The 17,436-nt window shown below is 33.4% G+C and overlaps 1 protein-coding gene across 1 annotated transcript in view; it reads left to right on the top strand.

Moving 5' to 3' along the window:
- The first annotated feature begins 13,198 nt into the window (after positions 1-13,198).
- The window catches only part of LOC127809606 (uncharacterized), a 33,507-nt gene continuing 29,269 nt past the window's right edge, over positions 13,199-17,436 (top strand). The window contains exon 1 of the mRNA XM_052348523.1: positions 13,199-13,390. The gene's annotated coding sequence lies outside the window, so the exon portion shown is untranslated. The remainder of the gene's footprint in view (positions 13,391-17,436) is intronic.

Raw genomic sequence — 17,436 nt, 5'->3', positions numbered from 1 at the left:
TCAGCTTCCGCTTTATAAGATTTTATTTATCTCTAGTGTATAAATTATTTCATCAAGCACTAGATAGGTCTAAGGGAATTTCAAGGTGATGTAGTGTAGAAAAAAAGAAGTTCCTATATTTCTTAAGACATAACACGCCCTGAGTAGGTGGGGTGTTACACATAAAGTATTGAATTAGTAAGAAATAGAGATTGAATTTAAAAATTACCTTTGGTTCAATGAATGAATTAGGTAATGTAATGGAGTGCTATGTTTTGTCCAATGAGCAAAAAGAATACGATGAATGACATGAAAAAATAAAGAAAAATCACTTGGAAGCTTTTCTTCATGATCATAAATAACTTTCTTCATCTTAAAAACCAAATGAAGGCATAACTTATTTGTATCACAAACTCTATAATTATATCATAAATAAGTGCTGTGAAAGCAAGAATATAATTATTTTTTTTCCCACCAATCCTCATTCACAACCAATTCACGAACAAATAGAGTTTTGCCTTGGTCATCATCTCGATATTGTGCTTATTCATCACTCATAACCATTGCTTCAAGTGCATGTCTAAGAAGTTTAAACATTTTAAGCATAACAATAATAGAAGAAAATTGAATGTCAACAACTGCAAGCAACTTTAAATAACTAAACTGATTGAACATGACCAATCTCATTTGTTGAAAAATTTGTATTTTCATTTATGGAGAAAATAATCTTGAAAACTATATTTTCAGTCATTTTGGCTTAGGAATGATTTCCAAAACATTTTATATACCTTTCTTAAATTAGAAAACTTCATGCTCATATACTTTTATATTTTTCAAATTAGCCAAAATATATTTTGTATAGGTCGAGCATGATTGATTAAAGTGTTTTGTAGCTTAAGAAAATATCTTTCTTAAATTGAAGAACTTCAAACTCATATATTCTTAGATTTTTCAAAACAACAAAATATGATTTTATCGAGCTTGATGCAAAATATTTAAAAAAATGTTTTTAAAGTTCGACTAAGTATAAAAGCTTTTTGTTCAACTAAATATATATATATATATATATAAAGCTTTTGAAGGCAAAGTAGTCGATTATTCTTTTGAAGCTTCTACACTTTATTTTCAATCTTAAAATGATTTTTTAGTCAATCGAGTACTGCTCAGTTTATTTTTCATATTAATCGAGTATTGGTATATTTCAATCGAGTATCATAAAAACCTACTTGAGTATGTTCTTATAAAGGTATGTTTTTAAAGCTACAATCGAGTATGATACTTTGTATAAACGAATATGAATATTTCTCCACTCAAGTAAGCTTTTCAAAAAATCGAGTATCTTTATAACTATTAAAATCTAAGCATATTTTTAGTCGAATATTGTTTTATGTGTTATTTAAATCAGTTGATTATATACTTTGGAAAAATCTTTTTCAATCGACTATTAAAATGTTTTACTCGAGTAATTTTTACAAGCTTTGTGTATTTCTAAAATTAATCAAGTATCTTTTTTATATCTAAATTTCAAATCAACTCCTTAGTCTAGTATATATTTCTTATCAATCAACTAATGTATTTTTATAATTGAGTATATATTTATATGTAGTAATTGAGTAAAGGTTGGATGGGATCTGGCTAAGTCTCAATGCTTAAAATTAATTGAGTATCAATCATTTGTACTCAAGTATATGATTATGATTAGTCGAGTAAGCTTAGCTTGGTTGTCAAGTACTTAATAAAAAGTCTTTGTGCCTTCTGAGTCAGTTGAGTATTGACTTGATTATATTCGAGTAAAGCTTCTATATAATCGATTACATGAGATATTCAATATAGTATACTTATGTATTAGTCGAGTATCTCCATAAGTTAGTCAAGTAACTAGAATCTGATTTTGAAAAAGATAGCCATTGTTCAAAAAGCGAAAAGAGGACAATTTGATCGTTAGAACTTTATTTCTCTATCCTATGGAGTCTAACTATGTTCTCTTATATAAGATTGATAAATATGATTATGCATAGTGTGTTTAATGCTTATCTATATTATATACATATATTTTCTAACAAATTTGATTGTTATCAGTCAAATAAAAAAAACTATGAGTGTGTGCAAGTTTTAATGTCAAATCTCAAGCTTCTATAAAAGGCCAAGAGCAACAAGAGATGAAGTTGTCGCTCAGAGAATAACCTAAGGCTAATACCATGGCTGTGATGAAAGAAATTTTGTTTGTTGTTCAAGCAACAAAAAGCTAACCTAACCATCGCATCCCTTATTCTTTTCAGACCTATAGCAAGTGGTCGAAGTGAGTGTTACTCATATTTGTTCCTCTTCACTTTAAAGATATTATCTTATTATCTGGTGAAATTTCATGTATATTTTTTTAAGCCAGAATTGAACAAAAGAATGGAGTGCTTTATTGTTCATATTATTTTCCCTTCTCTTGTCTATTCCCTCATGTGTTGTATTTCTTATTCTTTGAGAAAAATTCTTATTGAGAGCTTAATTCTTATCTCTTCATCCAAATTGTAAGGGTTCTACCTAAGCCCGTAAAAGGTATATAAGGGTTACTGCTTAGCTTGTAAAAGCGAGAGTTTATACTTAGCTCGTAAAAGGTATGTAAAGGTTACTACTTGGCTCGTAAAAGCAGGGGTTCTTACTTAACTCGTAAAAATGGAGGTTATAATTGAACCTGTAAAAATTATGTATGGGTTATAGCTAAACCCTAAAAGCTAAATCTCTTAATTGATGTTTTCAAAATCCTTAGTGAGAAGTTTAGGTAGTGAACTAGGCAATTGGCTGAACTACTCTAAATTGTTGCGTTCATGTGTGGTCTATTTTTATACTTGCTAACATTATTTTTCTATTATCATTCAAATGTTTTCATGATTGAAATCATCTTAAAAAAAAAAACATATTAGTTTTAACTTTCACACTTCTCATTTACATAAAAGAACTTTTCTTCTATTTGCATTCATATATTCAAGTGCATATAGTTTTTAAAAAAAATTAAAAAACAAACTTAGAAGAGTTAGCAAAATCTTTTCTTACCTTTATAATAGTTTTAATTATTATTATCATCAAATGCTGCTCTTCATCTTTACATAATCATTTTATGATTAAAACATGTTTACATTTGATTTTTCATAAAACATTCTTTTTATCCTATATGATGTATTATCATTTTATTTTAATCATCATCAATCATTTCTACAATGTTTTTTTTATGCATACCCAAATGTATTTCAAACATCAATTTGCATTGCATTAAGAAAAGTTTTTTAAAATATAGCTTCCTCCATTCTCATTTATTAAAGCATACATCTTTATATCAATATTTTCACGCATATCAAATCTCTTTCTCTATGATACATACATACTTGTATTTATATTATCCACTGTTGCAATTGTTTTTAGTTTAAAAAATATATTAATTTCAAATAACTTTAGTATGTCATAATCTCTAATATTTCAAATAATTTCAAAAGTAATCAAAACATTCAATTCACCCCCTCTTAGGTGATCTTTCATAATTGAATGATTCATTATAAAAAAAAATTATGATCGAAGCATTTCTGTGCACTTCTGTGATCCAATGACACTCATCATATGTCTCTTGATTACTTTCTAAATTCTTAATTGCACGTATATTCTTTAAAGTAAGATTGAGTGTATAGACAACACAAGGAGTCCAATAAATATGTGGAAACACACCTTCAATGATTTCTTAGCTCCCTTGCAATTAGCAGCATTATCAGTAATGATCTATACAACTTTTTGGTCACCAACTTCATCTATTAACTCTTTCATCAAATTAACAATAAATTGTTTATCGCTTACTTTGCCTGAACAATTCATATATTTGGTAAATATTGGACCATTTTCAAAAACAACCATAAAATTAATCAATGACCTATTTTGTGGATCACTCCAACTATAAGTAACAATGCTAACACCTTTTCCCAACAAAATATTTTTAATAGATTCCATTAATTTTTCAATATTTGTCTTTTCTAGCTGAAGTTATGTGGTACTCAACTTATTATAACCCGAAGGCACATAACCACCTAATGGATGATTAGCAGCAAATGAATAAGAACTCAAATAATTTGGGTTTCTAGCAAGATTAAAAGGCAAACCCCCAGTATAGAACATTCTAACAATCTCAACATCTAATTATGCTCTAGTTTGCATGTCAAAAGCTGTTAGTTCATGTAAAGACAAAGAATGTCCCCAAAAAATACTACTAGTTGGTAATGACACTTGCTTAGATTGTAAATTTGATAGCTTTTTTGCAACTTTTCCTTCAACTTTTTTCACCTCAGTTATAATTTAAGGACTCACCTTTTTACAACAAGTAATCACTTTCTCACTGATACTTAATAAATAAGGCCTAACTCATGTATGTCCCAAATTTTTGCAAATCACAAAAGTTACAAGTCCATTTCCAGCTACATACCCCATCATTCTCCTATTTTCTACATTATAGTCACATATTTCCATAATGGACTATTTTCTTCATCCTTATTTTTTGATGCAACATTGCTGCTAGATCCTGAACTTGAAGTTGAATGAACCATATGACCTATGAGTTAAATTAATAAATCAATATAGGATCAAATATAAGGTTCATAATATAGGATCAAATTCCATCAAATCAAATCAAATAAATATAACAATCCACAAATTTATAAATGCAACCTTGCTCCAAAAAATTTTAAACCTGTATTAGTGTTTACAGTAATGTAGTACCATATACCATCACAATTTAAAAACCAATTGACATCATGGAATTCGTCAAGAGCACAATAAATAAATAAACCTTTCCTAGAATCCCAAATTTATAAAAGAGTAACATTCAAAAGTAACTTATCTCTAATTGGGATATACTATGATTCATTCCCACTAACTTGGCAATTACTCACTCTATTAATATTGTGAGGATAGTTTGTCCAAGTACAATTATTAGATAAAAGAGAAATCAGCTAAACTGGCTCTTGTAACAAAATTTTACAATGATTAGAGTTCCTACAGGATACAAAAATTTGCAGATTGTCTATGTATGCATATTTTTCATAAACTAACAATAAATGATTGGTCATTCAACATCTCTTAAAAGTGCATGCTCTAATCTTAACCAAAACATCCAGTCATTTTTTTTAATTACATAATACTTAACCTATGAGATATTAATTTATGTTATCAAAAATCAAAATGGTAATATCCAAGAGATCCGCCAGTAAAGATCCAAACTTGAAGTTATGGCATGTAGAACTAACTTCTTGTAGAGAATTGTACAAGAATGCCATGCCGAAAAATGTGTAACAAGACAATAAAATCACAACTCAATAAAATCAGTAAACAAACACATATTTTATAATCAACTGGAAAGGGTCCAATGTTTATAAGTAAACAAACAAAAACACATAGCTTAGACTTAGAGAAGGAACACAAACACATATCTTAGAGAAGGAAGGAACACTAATAGTTAGTGGATGAACAAAGAAAGAGACAGGGGGTTACTTAGAGAATACCAAAATATATGATATTATATATCAAATCGAATCCCTCGACGTCTAGTTTATGACACTTCAAACGAATCACAATTCCAAGTTCTACATCAAACGTTATAACCAAAACAGTGAAGCATGCGCACTACAGTCAAGTTAAGGCCGAGTCGACTTGCTCGAAATCGTTCGACTTGGGCTGGGTCGACTTGACCTCCTGGATGATTCGACTTGGCCAAAAATGGGGAAAAAGACCAAAAGAAACCAACTTTGGCTGAGTTAACTTAACCCACCAACAAGTAGACTCGACGTAACCCGAAATGCACAAAATGAATAAAAAACACTCAAAACCACCCATGGCTAATCCCCTAACTCCCAAGTTGCCATTCCATGAATGAAAGATGGGGAAGAACAAGCCCCATGAAGACCAAAAACAAGACTCCATGACCTCTTGAAGGAAACCCACATTTTTAGAAAAAGTTGGAAACAACCCACTCAACTCAAGCTTTAAAAACACCACTTGGAGATTTGAAAATATCAACTTGGTTACACATGAGGACATAATCACTACAAAAAAATCAGCATTTAGCGACGATTTTTTCGCATTTTGCGGCGGTTCACGTAATTTAGCGGCAGTTTTGAAAACTGCTGCTAAATCAAGCATCGTGAAGTATTTAGCGATGGTTTTCAGCAACCACTGGAATAACCGCCGCTAAATGCTATTTTTTGTGGCGATTTTAAAATATTTAGCAGTGGTTTCGAAACCGCCCCAAAAAAAATTCAAAATATTTGAATTTTAACCACCGCAAAAAATTCAAAAATTTTGAATTTTAGCAACGGTTTTAAAATCGCCGCAAAAATTCAAAAAATTTTAAAATTAAAAAAACTTTCAAATTTTGTAAGCCTCGTGCGCGCGGCCAGGTCGCGAGCGTGGGCCCCCCACAAGCACAAGCTCGCCTAACGCCCCCTCCATGCCACGTGGCCGCATGTCCGCGCGCCACATGGCGATGTTGGAAATTTTTCCAGCATCTTCCCCTTCCCCCAGACTCGAACCCGAAATCTCTCTTGTGCGCGTACACGCGCGAAACCAGCTGAGCTACCAAACTTTGTTGTTAAATGTTCACGCTTATAAATTATATACTAACATATACAACCACTATTTTTCATAATTATAATTTATATTCTTTATTATAAATTGAAAAACATAAATTAATTGAATTAAATTAAATAAATTAATTAGTTAAAAAATAAAAAGAATATTTTATATATTTTTTAAAATTTCTTTTTAAAATTATTAAAATTTTATATATTAAAATTTTGTTAAATTTCTTTTTATTTTCTTAAAATTAAAATTTGTAATGAATTTTTCTGTGATTTTTTAAAATTATTTTATTTTATTTTTTAATTATTTAATTTTTATCTAAATTAAAATTAATTATTTAATTTTTTTTTAAAATTAAATTTTTTAATTAATTTTGTGGCGATTTTGAAAAATCACCGCAAATGTTATTTAATTTTAATTTTTAATTATTAAATTACTTTTTATGAATTTAGCGACGATTTTCAAAAAATCGCCGTAAAATTAAATTTTTAATGAATTTTGCGGATTTTCAAAAAATCGTTGCAAATGTTAAAATATTTTTATTTTTAATTAAATAATTATTTTCTAAATTTAGCTGCGATTCCCAAAAATCGCCGTAAAATTAATTTTAATTTTTAATTTTGAGGCGGTTTTCAAAAAATAGCTGCAAATGTTAAAATATTTTTATTTTTAATTAAATAATTATTTTCTAAATTTAGTGGCGATTTCGGAAAACTGCCGTAAAATTAATTTTAATTATTAAATTAATTTTTGAATTTAGCGACGATTTTTTAAAAACCACCGCAAAATTAAATTTTTAAATAAATTTTGTGACGGTTTTGGGAAACCACCACAAAATGTTAAAAAATCCGCTGCAAAGAATGTATTTTGTGGCGGTTTGTAAATCGCCGTAAAACATGGTCTTTTGTAGCGGTTTTAAAAATTGCCGCAAAAAATTAATTTTTTTGTAGTGAATATTGCATTAAAAGATAGAAAAGAGAAAATGGATGCTTACATTTTTGATGAAAAATCAAGGGAAGAAAAGCACTCCAAGAGCTTTAAATCTCCCCACCTTAAGCTTGATTCTACCACCCTTAATGGAAGAAAAAAAAAAAAAGAAGAAGATGGAGATGAAGATAATGAAAAAATCTGCTGAGAGAACCAAGGAAATAGAGGAAGAAGAAGAAGAATGGGAGATGAGTGGCCTTCACACCAGCTCCATCTACCCCCACCTCATCTTCCCATTTTGCCCCTCCATACAACACACACCACACAAAATATCAAGGGTCCATTTGGGCATTTTGCAACATTTTCATTTCTTTTCTCTTTTCTTTATCAAATTATTCATAAAGCATACCCATTTTTTACTTTTGGCTTTATTTCATTTTCTTATCTTTTTTTCGATATTCACAAATTTTGCACACACAAAATAATGCACGCACACATATATATATAATGCCAAGGCACACTTTACTAATGGCCAAAACCCAATCAAAAACCAAATTCATTTTAGGCCTATGGGATTTCTCTAAACCCATCACTTTCATTGGCCTTAAACACTTGGCCCAAGCCCACTTTCATTTAATTTAAACACATCACAAAACATGTGGCTTAGATTCATTCAAAATCCTTCCCATTTAATTAAAACACAACCCACTAATACATGGGCTTAGGCGCAAATGGGCAACCCAATCCATTAATTTAACACATAATTTACTTACATTCATTTACCACGTAAAATATTTCTCACATTTAATTTAATAAGGGTAAAATTCTCAATGCTCATAAATAAAATATTAATAACTCCTAGACCCACCAATGGGTCGTTACATCCAGTGTAGTTGTTGAGTGTGTGGAAAGACAGATCATAGAGTTGTTGATTGTCGTCATAAGAATGGATAGAGTTCTGGCAATAATGAGCGCAAGACTAGGCCTAGTTAGACCAATATGATGGAGGAAGATGACAATCTGGTTGCAGTTGTGTTTGGCGTCTGCATGGTGTCTAACAATAAAGGTTAGTGGATAGACACTAGGGCGATAAGGCACATTTGTGGGAACAAGACTCTGTTCACCACATATGAGAAGTCTGATGACACAAAGAAGCTGTATATGGGAAATGTTTCAGCCTCTACAGTGGAGGAGAAATGCAAGGTTCTGCTAAAGTGAACCTCTAAAAAGATACTTACCCTTAATGATGTGTGTCATATGCCAGAAATTTGAAAGAATAGTTTCTAAAACCCTGTTGAATAAAAATAGGTCCAGACTTGTGTTTGAGTGGGACAAATTTATTCTGACTAAGGGGGGTATGTTTATGGGAAAGGGTTATCTGCATGATGGCATGTTCAAACGTAATGTACTAACCCAAGTTCCCAAAAGTAATGATAATAAGAATAAGGCTTATGTTTATACTGTTGAGTTGTGTGATATGTGGCATTCTAGGTTATGCCACGTCAATTATTATTCTCTTTAAAGAATGATAAATTTAGGACTCTTGCCTAACTTTAGCATTGACAAATTAAAGGACACAAATGTAAAGTTTGTGTCGAATCAAAGTTCATGAGGAAATCGTTTCTGTATGTGGAAAGCAATAGTGAACTACTTGATCTAATTTACAATGATATTTGTGACATAAAAAGTACTCCTACTAGAAGTGGGAAAAAAAATGCTCCATCACATTTATAGATGACTATAGAAAATATTATTATATATATTTATTACATAGTAAAGACGAGACCTTAAATGTTTTCAAAACATATAAGTTAGAAGTTGAAAATCAATTTGGAAATAAGATAAAGTTGTTGAAATTAGATAGATGTGATGAATATGAATCATTCTCTCTCTCTAAGTTCTGTGAGGTCCATGGTATAATTCATCAAACCACAACCCCTTATACACCATAACAAAATGATGTAGTTGAAAGAAAAAATCAAACTTTAAAGGACATGGTTAATTACATGCTCAATAATTCTAGTTTACCCCATAACTTGTGAAGGGGAAGCATTACTTATAACAAATTTAATATTGAATAGAATCCCACATAAGAAGACTGGCAAATCTCCTTATAAAGTGATAAATGAAAAGCAATCCTCTTACAAAATCCTGAAAGTGTGAAGGTGTCTGGCAAATGTGCAAATTCCTTTACTAAAAAGGATTAAACTTGGACTTAAAATTATATATTGTGTATTTATTAGCTATGTGTTGCATAGTGCGACCTATAGGTTCCTAATGGTAAAATCAGAGATTCCTAATATTAATAGCAACACCATAATGGAATATATTGAAATTGAGTTCTTTGAAAACATATTCCCTTTCAAGAAAGGGAGATACAATAACAGTGGTTCCAAGAGGAAATACGAAGCGAGTTCTTCTGAAGGTTAAGTTGGTCAGGAAGTTGAGGTTGAACCCAAAAGAAGCAAAAGATTTAAGAAAATTACTTCATTTGGACTAGATTTTTTAACTTACATATTAGAAGATGAGTCTCAAACTTTTAGCAAGGTTATGGTGTTTTCTGATACTCCGTATTGGAAAAAGGGTATCAATAGTGAAATGGAATCCATTATGCAAAACCAAACATATGTATTCGCCAACTTACCTCTTGGAAGTAAACCAATTGGTTACAGATGGATCTTTAAAAGAAAATTAAAGGCTAATGACACTATTGATAAGTATAAAGCCTGGTTAGTAGCTAAAGGCTATCGGTAGAAAGAATGACAAGATTTCATTGGCACTTATTCTCCGGTGACTAGGGTCACATCTATAAGGATGTTGATTGTGATTGCAACATTATACAATTTGAAAATTCATCAAATGGATATAAAAACTGTATTTTTGAATAGATATTTAAAAGAAGAAATCTATATGGAATAGCCTGAAGGCTTTGCAGTAAAGACACATGAAAAGAAAGTTTGTATGCTAATAAAATTTCTTTATAGGTTGAAACAAGCACCTAAATAGTGGCATGAGAAATTTGATAGCACTATGTTATCAAACGGATTCAAGATAAATGAGTGTGATAAATATGTTTATGTTAAAGTCATAAATCACGATTATGTCATTGTGTGCTTGTATGTGGATAATATATTGATAATGGGCATTGATTAAAGTGTCATAGAGTCCACGAAGAAGATGTTGAATTCTAACTTTGACATGAAAGACTTTGGTCTCGCTAATGTTATTCTTGGAATTAGGATAACAAGAAATGCAGAAGGATATATACTTTCTTAGTCACATTATATAGAGAAAGTGTTGAGGAAATTCAGTCATTATGAGAGTAAGTCAGTAGTTACTCCATTTGATCGAAATTCTAAATTAAAGAAAAGTAATGGTGAAGGTGTATCTCTTCTAGAATATTCTAAGGTTGTCGGGAGTTTGATGTACATAATGAATTATACAAGACCTAATATTGCTTACTCAGTATGTAGGTTAGTGAGATACACGGACAATCCTTAACGTGATTATTGGGATGCCTTTGTCAGGGTACTTAGGTAGTTGAAGTACACGTTTGATTATGAATTACACTACATGAGGTATCCACATGTATTGGAAGGATTTAGTGATGCAAATTGGATCACAAATAGCTTAGAAACTAAATCAACCAGTGGGTATGTGTTTACCTTAGGTGGTGCTGCTGTGTCGTGGAAGTCTTCAAAACAGACGGCATAGCACGATCTACTATGGAGTTAGAATTTATCACCTTGGATAAAGTAAGTGAAAAAGCATAATGGATTCAAAATTTTCTTGAAGACATTCCATTGTGGACAAAGCCTGTAAACGTCATATGTATCTATTGTGACAACTTAACTGCTTCGATGAGAGTTAAAAATAGTGTTTATAATAGGAAGTTAAGACATATATGGCACAAGCACAATATAATAAGGCAACTGCTTACGAATGGAATAATTTTTATTGATTATGTGAAGTCTAAGGAAAATTTGGTTGATTCTTTGACTAAAGGAGTGACAAGAAAACAAGTTACCTATACGTCTAAGGGAATAGGGCTAAAGTCTGTGAAATGAATTTTCTAGTGGTAACCTAATCTAGTAGACTGAAAATCCTAAGATCTAGGTTAAATAGGCAAACTGGTTAGAATAATTCATAGTTTGCACACTAAGGAACTTATAGTTTCTTCCCCAGTTCTTGGCAAAAAAGAGAATGCGTGATCTGTTGATGATACAAGTAATATTGATATCTTGTTACAAGAGGAATAGTGGCAGAGTATTCTTAATCAATGATTACTTATGTGAGAGTAAAAGTGGGCCGCTTCTATTAGAACAATTTGGAAAGCTTGGGTTCTCTAAAGTTATCATGAATTCAAGATGTTGTCCAGCACCAAAATAGACACAGTTGTATAGAACTCTTTGGCACAAGACATGTTATGCATGATATTCATTGTCTCGATTTACCACAAGAAGGATAATTTAAGAGCCAACCTCACTATTTCTTTGGTAAATTCAATAGATACTCACTAAAGAAGGTTCAAGTTCAAAAGACACATTATTTGATGCATAATCTATCTATTTGCTCTCCATGACATCGTGGTGTTTTGTCATTTTATTTGCTTTAAGCACACTTACACTAATATGGGGGATTGTTGTGTTCCAATGTGTGTGAGTGTAAGTGTGTGTCAGTACGTGTGAGAGGGTTGAATCCCACATTATTGGTGCAAAAGGATTTTCAAGGGAATAAAAACCCCTCCCTTGCACTTGGGGTTAGGCACCAAGGGGCATCTAGATTTTTTGAGCGGGCGAGCCCTTAGGCCCTCACGTACCGTCGTCGTCCGTCCAATCGATCGAGTCAGATGTCTATATATAAATTTGGATAAACTTATATTCATTATTTTGTTTTTTATTTTTCTTTTTGGGTACCGAACAAGTTGCACATTTACGCCATTGATACTTCGGGAGCTCTAATCGTCAGAGTTAATGGTTGCTTTCATTACCAATGTGAATGCTGTGGTGGTTCGACTTTTTGGGTTCGACTATAAAAGGCTGGGGGGGGGGTTCTTGTTGTTTGACACTGAGTTTCAGATAAAGCTCCTGTATTTGAGTTTTTCAGTTTAGGAGAATTAGTGCTTGAGAGACTTTTTACTAGATTTGGCTGTTCATAGTCATCGTTCGTTGAAGCCGATCATTGTATCTTGTGTGGACAATCGCCCGAGCCTGCATGTGATCGGAGCAGGGAACCACTGTTTTCAGGACAATACTTTCCAACGTGCCTCGATCTCTGTTTTACCTCTGCTGTCTGCTAAGTTTTCCCCATAGCTGTCTGGCTCGCCAATTTCTGGGTTTCATGTTATGTTCTAATTATCAAGCTTTGTGCTGTTTCTATTCATGTTGTTGCGTTAATTCATTATTGCCTGGTTGTTGGTTATGTGAAATATTCAATTGCTGTGGTTGCGGATGCTATGATCCATTTATATACATATGCGAATTTCCTATTGCTGTTTTACCAGACTCAAAAACACATAAAATTTAGAGAATATCATAACTAATTGAAAGACCCACTTAATAAAAATATACAATTTAAAAAATATCTAAATCAAATACTCAAAACTCAAGCAGTTCTAAAATCAAAATTTCCAAATTATAAATCACACTGCTCCTATAATTTAACTTCAAAAATATGATAAAACGTTTTATCATTTCGGCCCATCTGCAGACCCAACAGCGACCGCCATCTGCGACCGTACAGATGGTGGCGCTGCTATATACCGGCCGTCCCTGCCTTCCGTTCTCGTCCTCCGCCGGCAACTCTCGCCGACGGCGCTGCTTTCTCGGCGGTCCAACGAGCTCAGAATCTCGTGTTCCAACCTTTTCCCACCCCAAACAAGGTTCGTCATTTTATCCACCATTTTATTTCAGTCTTCTATCACTATCAAATCACACCTTAAAACTCTTTTGCGTGCACAAGTATGTGTATATACGTACTGAGTGAGAGTTGTTTGAGAAGTTCGACAGGCCGTACACTAGCATGATGATAGTACTAACAGGAGTCGGCGCCTCCATTGGTGGCTTTGCCAGCGATGCTCTCCCGGTGGCTCATAGTATCGCCTCCGTCGTCGACTGCCTTATCTCACACCCTAACGTTTGATTTCTCTTTTTAACTCTGTTCTCTCTCTAGTCAAGCTCTATTCGAGCCGTTACCCCTTGGATTTTGCGTCTTTCTGCCTTTGATCGGATCAATTAGGGTTAGCTTTCATTATTTTGCATTGTGTTCCTCAAGTGTGAGCTTAATTTTAGGAACAAATGACGAGGTGGAATTTTATTACTTGTGGCCATAACTTATTTAACAGAGCCAGTGCCTCTTGTATTGTAAATTGTGGTGCTAGACCACCAGAGCTCGGTGGACTTGGCGCCATGATTTCACGTTGAAGTCACTGTCTGGGACAAAATTGCCAAAATAGGGATAGAAAAAATGAAAAGTGAGTGGAAAACATGGTCAATTAAAATAATATGATTATCAATTTCTTAAGTAACCACTTCTCCTAAAAGATTATGTTTTTAGGAAATGGGCTAATGTTGGACATCAAGTTCTTTAAATATGTCCCTCCGTGCGTAACTTACATAGGACATAATTAAGGTGTGTTGGACGGAATTAAGGAGCCGAAGACAAGAAGACTTTCAGTTAAAGGAGTCTAGTAGATGTGGATAAATTAGAATAGATAATTTTAAATTTATATAGTGTAAATCTTGTTGTAAAGTTGGATTTAATTCCTAAGTTTTAGGAGATAGCTTTTCTATTTTTTAGGAGATAGATATTCTAAATCTTCTCCTATTTTCTAGGAGGAAGAATAGGATCCTAAGCTGTATAGAAACTCCTCTTGTGAATTCCATTAATTATTCAAGTCTTTAATCTTTCTGAGACTTACTTCATTGTATCAGAGCCTTGTTCCGATTTTCTATAATCAGTATTTCATTAGCTGCTGTCGAGAACATAACATATCATCATCAGAATCCTACTCTAACTGAGGCATCGGCCACAAGCTCTCCGAGTGTTCTTCCTCATCTTCCTTCTGCAACAAGTTATTCCAACAGTCCGATTGATCATCATCCACTACAAATCACTCACTATAAATTAAATGGGAGTAATTTTAGGGAGTGGTCTCAATCTGTGATGTTCGAAGGATCATTAATCTTTTGATTGAGCTATGGAATGAGATGGATCTTTTCTACACTGTTAATTGGAAGTGCTCAGAAGATAGTGATCTATACAATAAAATGATTGAAAAGGATAGGGTGTTTGATTTTCTCCATGCGTGGAATCCGGAATTGGATGAAGTTAGAGGGAGGATATTGGGGACAAAGCCCTTGTCCTCCCTCAAGGAGGTTTTTTCGAAAGTAAGAAGGGAAGAGAGGAGACGCAGGGTGATGTTGAATTAGCAAAGTGAAGTTGCTATGACCAACCAAAACTCAGCTCTTGCTACATTTACATGAGAGGAATCTTTACCAAAGAATCCAGGGAGAGACAAACAGTGGTGTGACCACTGCAAGAAGCCTTACCATACCAAGGAGAATTGTTGGAAACTCCATGATAAACTGGCCAACTGGAAGCCACGAAACAAGAGGGAGCCTGCACGATCAGCTTATGTGGCAGAAGTACCAACATAAGCTGGGAAAAAAACCAATTTAAATCTGACCGAGGATCAGATTCAAGCCTTGTATAGGCTCCTTAACCAAGGTACAACATCCTCCAGTCTTCCTAAGACATCTACTGCAATTCAAGGTAATTTTTCCTACTTTTTAGTTTCAAAAAGGCTTCCTAAGAATGTTTGGATAGTAGACACTGGTGCATCCGATCATATGGCTAGTTCAGCCTCCTACATGACATAATATATACCACGTACTACCTCTATTGAGATTTCTATGGCCAATGGAACTACTTCTCCTGTTATGGGGTTTGGGACTATTTGTATTTCTGGATTAAAGTTGAAATCAGTCTTGCATGTCTCTGGTTTACAATGTAACTTATTATCAGTCCATAAGATTACTCGAGATATGCGTTGTTACGTCACTTTCTTTCCATCCTGTTGCTTGTTTCAAGACCAAGCCTCGGAGAGGATGATTGGCAATACTAGGGCAAGAGATAGCTTATACTACTTAGTAGAGGATACCTTAGTTTCTGTAGCAAATAAGGCTAGTTTAACAGTCACTACTAATGCCAAAATTCTTTTATGGCATAAAAGATTAGGACATCGAAATTTTCCCTACTTAGAGTTTTTGTACCCTCAGTTTTTCATCAATAAAAATCAGAATTTTGCATGTGAGCAGTGTTCCCTTGCTAAACAAACCCGGGCCTCTCTCATCCTATTCAATCCTATAAACCATCTACTTATTTCCGTTTAATTCACAGCGATATTTGGGGACCATGTAAACACCCAAATATTTTTGGTTTTCGATGGTTTATTATGTTTATTGATGATCACACTAGAACTTGTTGGGTCTACCTAATGCAAAAAAAATCAGAAGCCAGTTTTATCTTCAAGAAATTTCATAAACTGATCTTGAATATGTTTCAAACCTCCATTCACATCCTTCGAACAGATAATGGTTAAGAATATTTCTCTCATGACCTTACAAACTATCTTTTTGAACATGGTATTTATCATCAAAGCTCATGTCCTTATACGCCACAACAAAATGGCATTACAGAAAGGAAAAATAGGCACATCTTAGAGGTGGCTCGAGCAATGATGTTTACTATCAATGTTCCCTATTTTTATTGGGGAGAAGCTGTGCTTACAACAACTTATTTAATTAACCACCTTCCCTCCAAACCCTTGGATTTTAAGACTCCTCTTGATCTTCTTTGTCAGTCCTTCCTAAAAATTGTATTCCCTAATTCTATTTCTCCTAAGATCTTTGGCTGTGTTGTGTACATACACAACCACAGTCCTTCCTGTACCAAACTTGACCCAAATGCCATCAAATGCATTTTTATTAGGTTATAAGTGTTATTATCCTAACACTCGAAAGATCTTTGTGACCACCGATGCTACATTTTATGAAGATCTCTCCTTTTACCAATCATTTGGTCATCCTACTGTCAATCAACCCTCTCATTCCCAATTACTCTCCATTGATCATCTTCTGCTAGTATGCTCTCAAGGGGGAGAATTACAACCCGAGAACATCCTGGCATAACAATCTCAATCTTCTTCCCTTTCTTCCTTTTCTTTTTCTCCTATGCTGAATGCAACGATCTTTCCTAAACCCATGCCTTGTTCTGGTGCTGATAATCTATTGCCTAGCTTAAGGGCTGATGATCCTTTACTGGTGTACTCAAGACGTCCTCAGCTTAAACATTGCCAGTCATCATTTCCAAAAGCTGGTCCATCAGAGGACAACTTGAAAAAGGATGAGATAGAAACTGACCAGTTGGCCAGTGACCAACCTGCTAGTGGCCAAGATTATCTTGATTGGGCTATGCCAATTGCTCTAAGGAAGGGGGTTAGATCATGTGTAAAGTACCTTATGATTAATCATTTGGCTTATTCTAAATTGTCTCCCCAGTTCAAAAGTTTTGTGGCACAAATTGACAACATCCGAGTACCAAAAAATGCTTAAGAAGCTATGAGTGATCCCAAATGGAAGAATGCTGTTACGGAGGAAATGAATGCTTTTCCTACTAACCAGAAAGTAGTAGGATGCAGATGGATTTTTTCAGGGAAGCATAATGTTGATGGAAGTGTGGAATGATACAAGGCCAGGTTGGTAGCCCAAGGTTTCACACAAACCTATGGGATTGACTATGAATAAACCTTTGCTCCAGTGGCAAAGCTTAACTTTTTTCGGGTACTAATTTCTCTTGCTATTAATTTGGACTGGCTCCTGTTTCAATTTGACATTAAAAATGCCTTTTTAAATGGTGACTTGGATG

This window comes from Diospyros lotus, chromosome 9 (genome assembly GCF_014633365.1).
Source record: "Diospyros lotus cultivar Yz01 chromosome 9, ASM1463336v1, whole genome shotgun sequence".
Taxonomy (NCBI): Eukaryota; Viridiplantae; Streptophyta; class Magnoliopsida; order Ericales; family Ebenaceae; genus Diospyros; species Diospyros lotus.
Note: the sequence above shows the minus strand (reverse complement) of the source record. Positions and strands in the feature narration are given on the sequence as shown.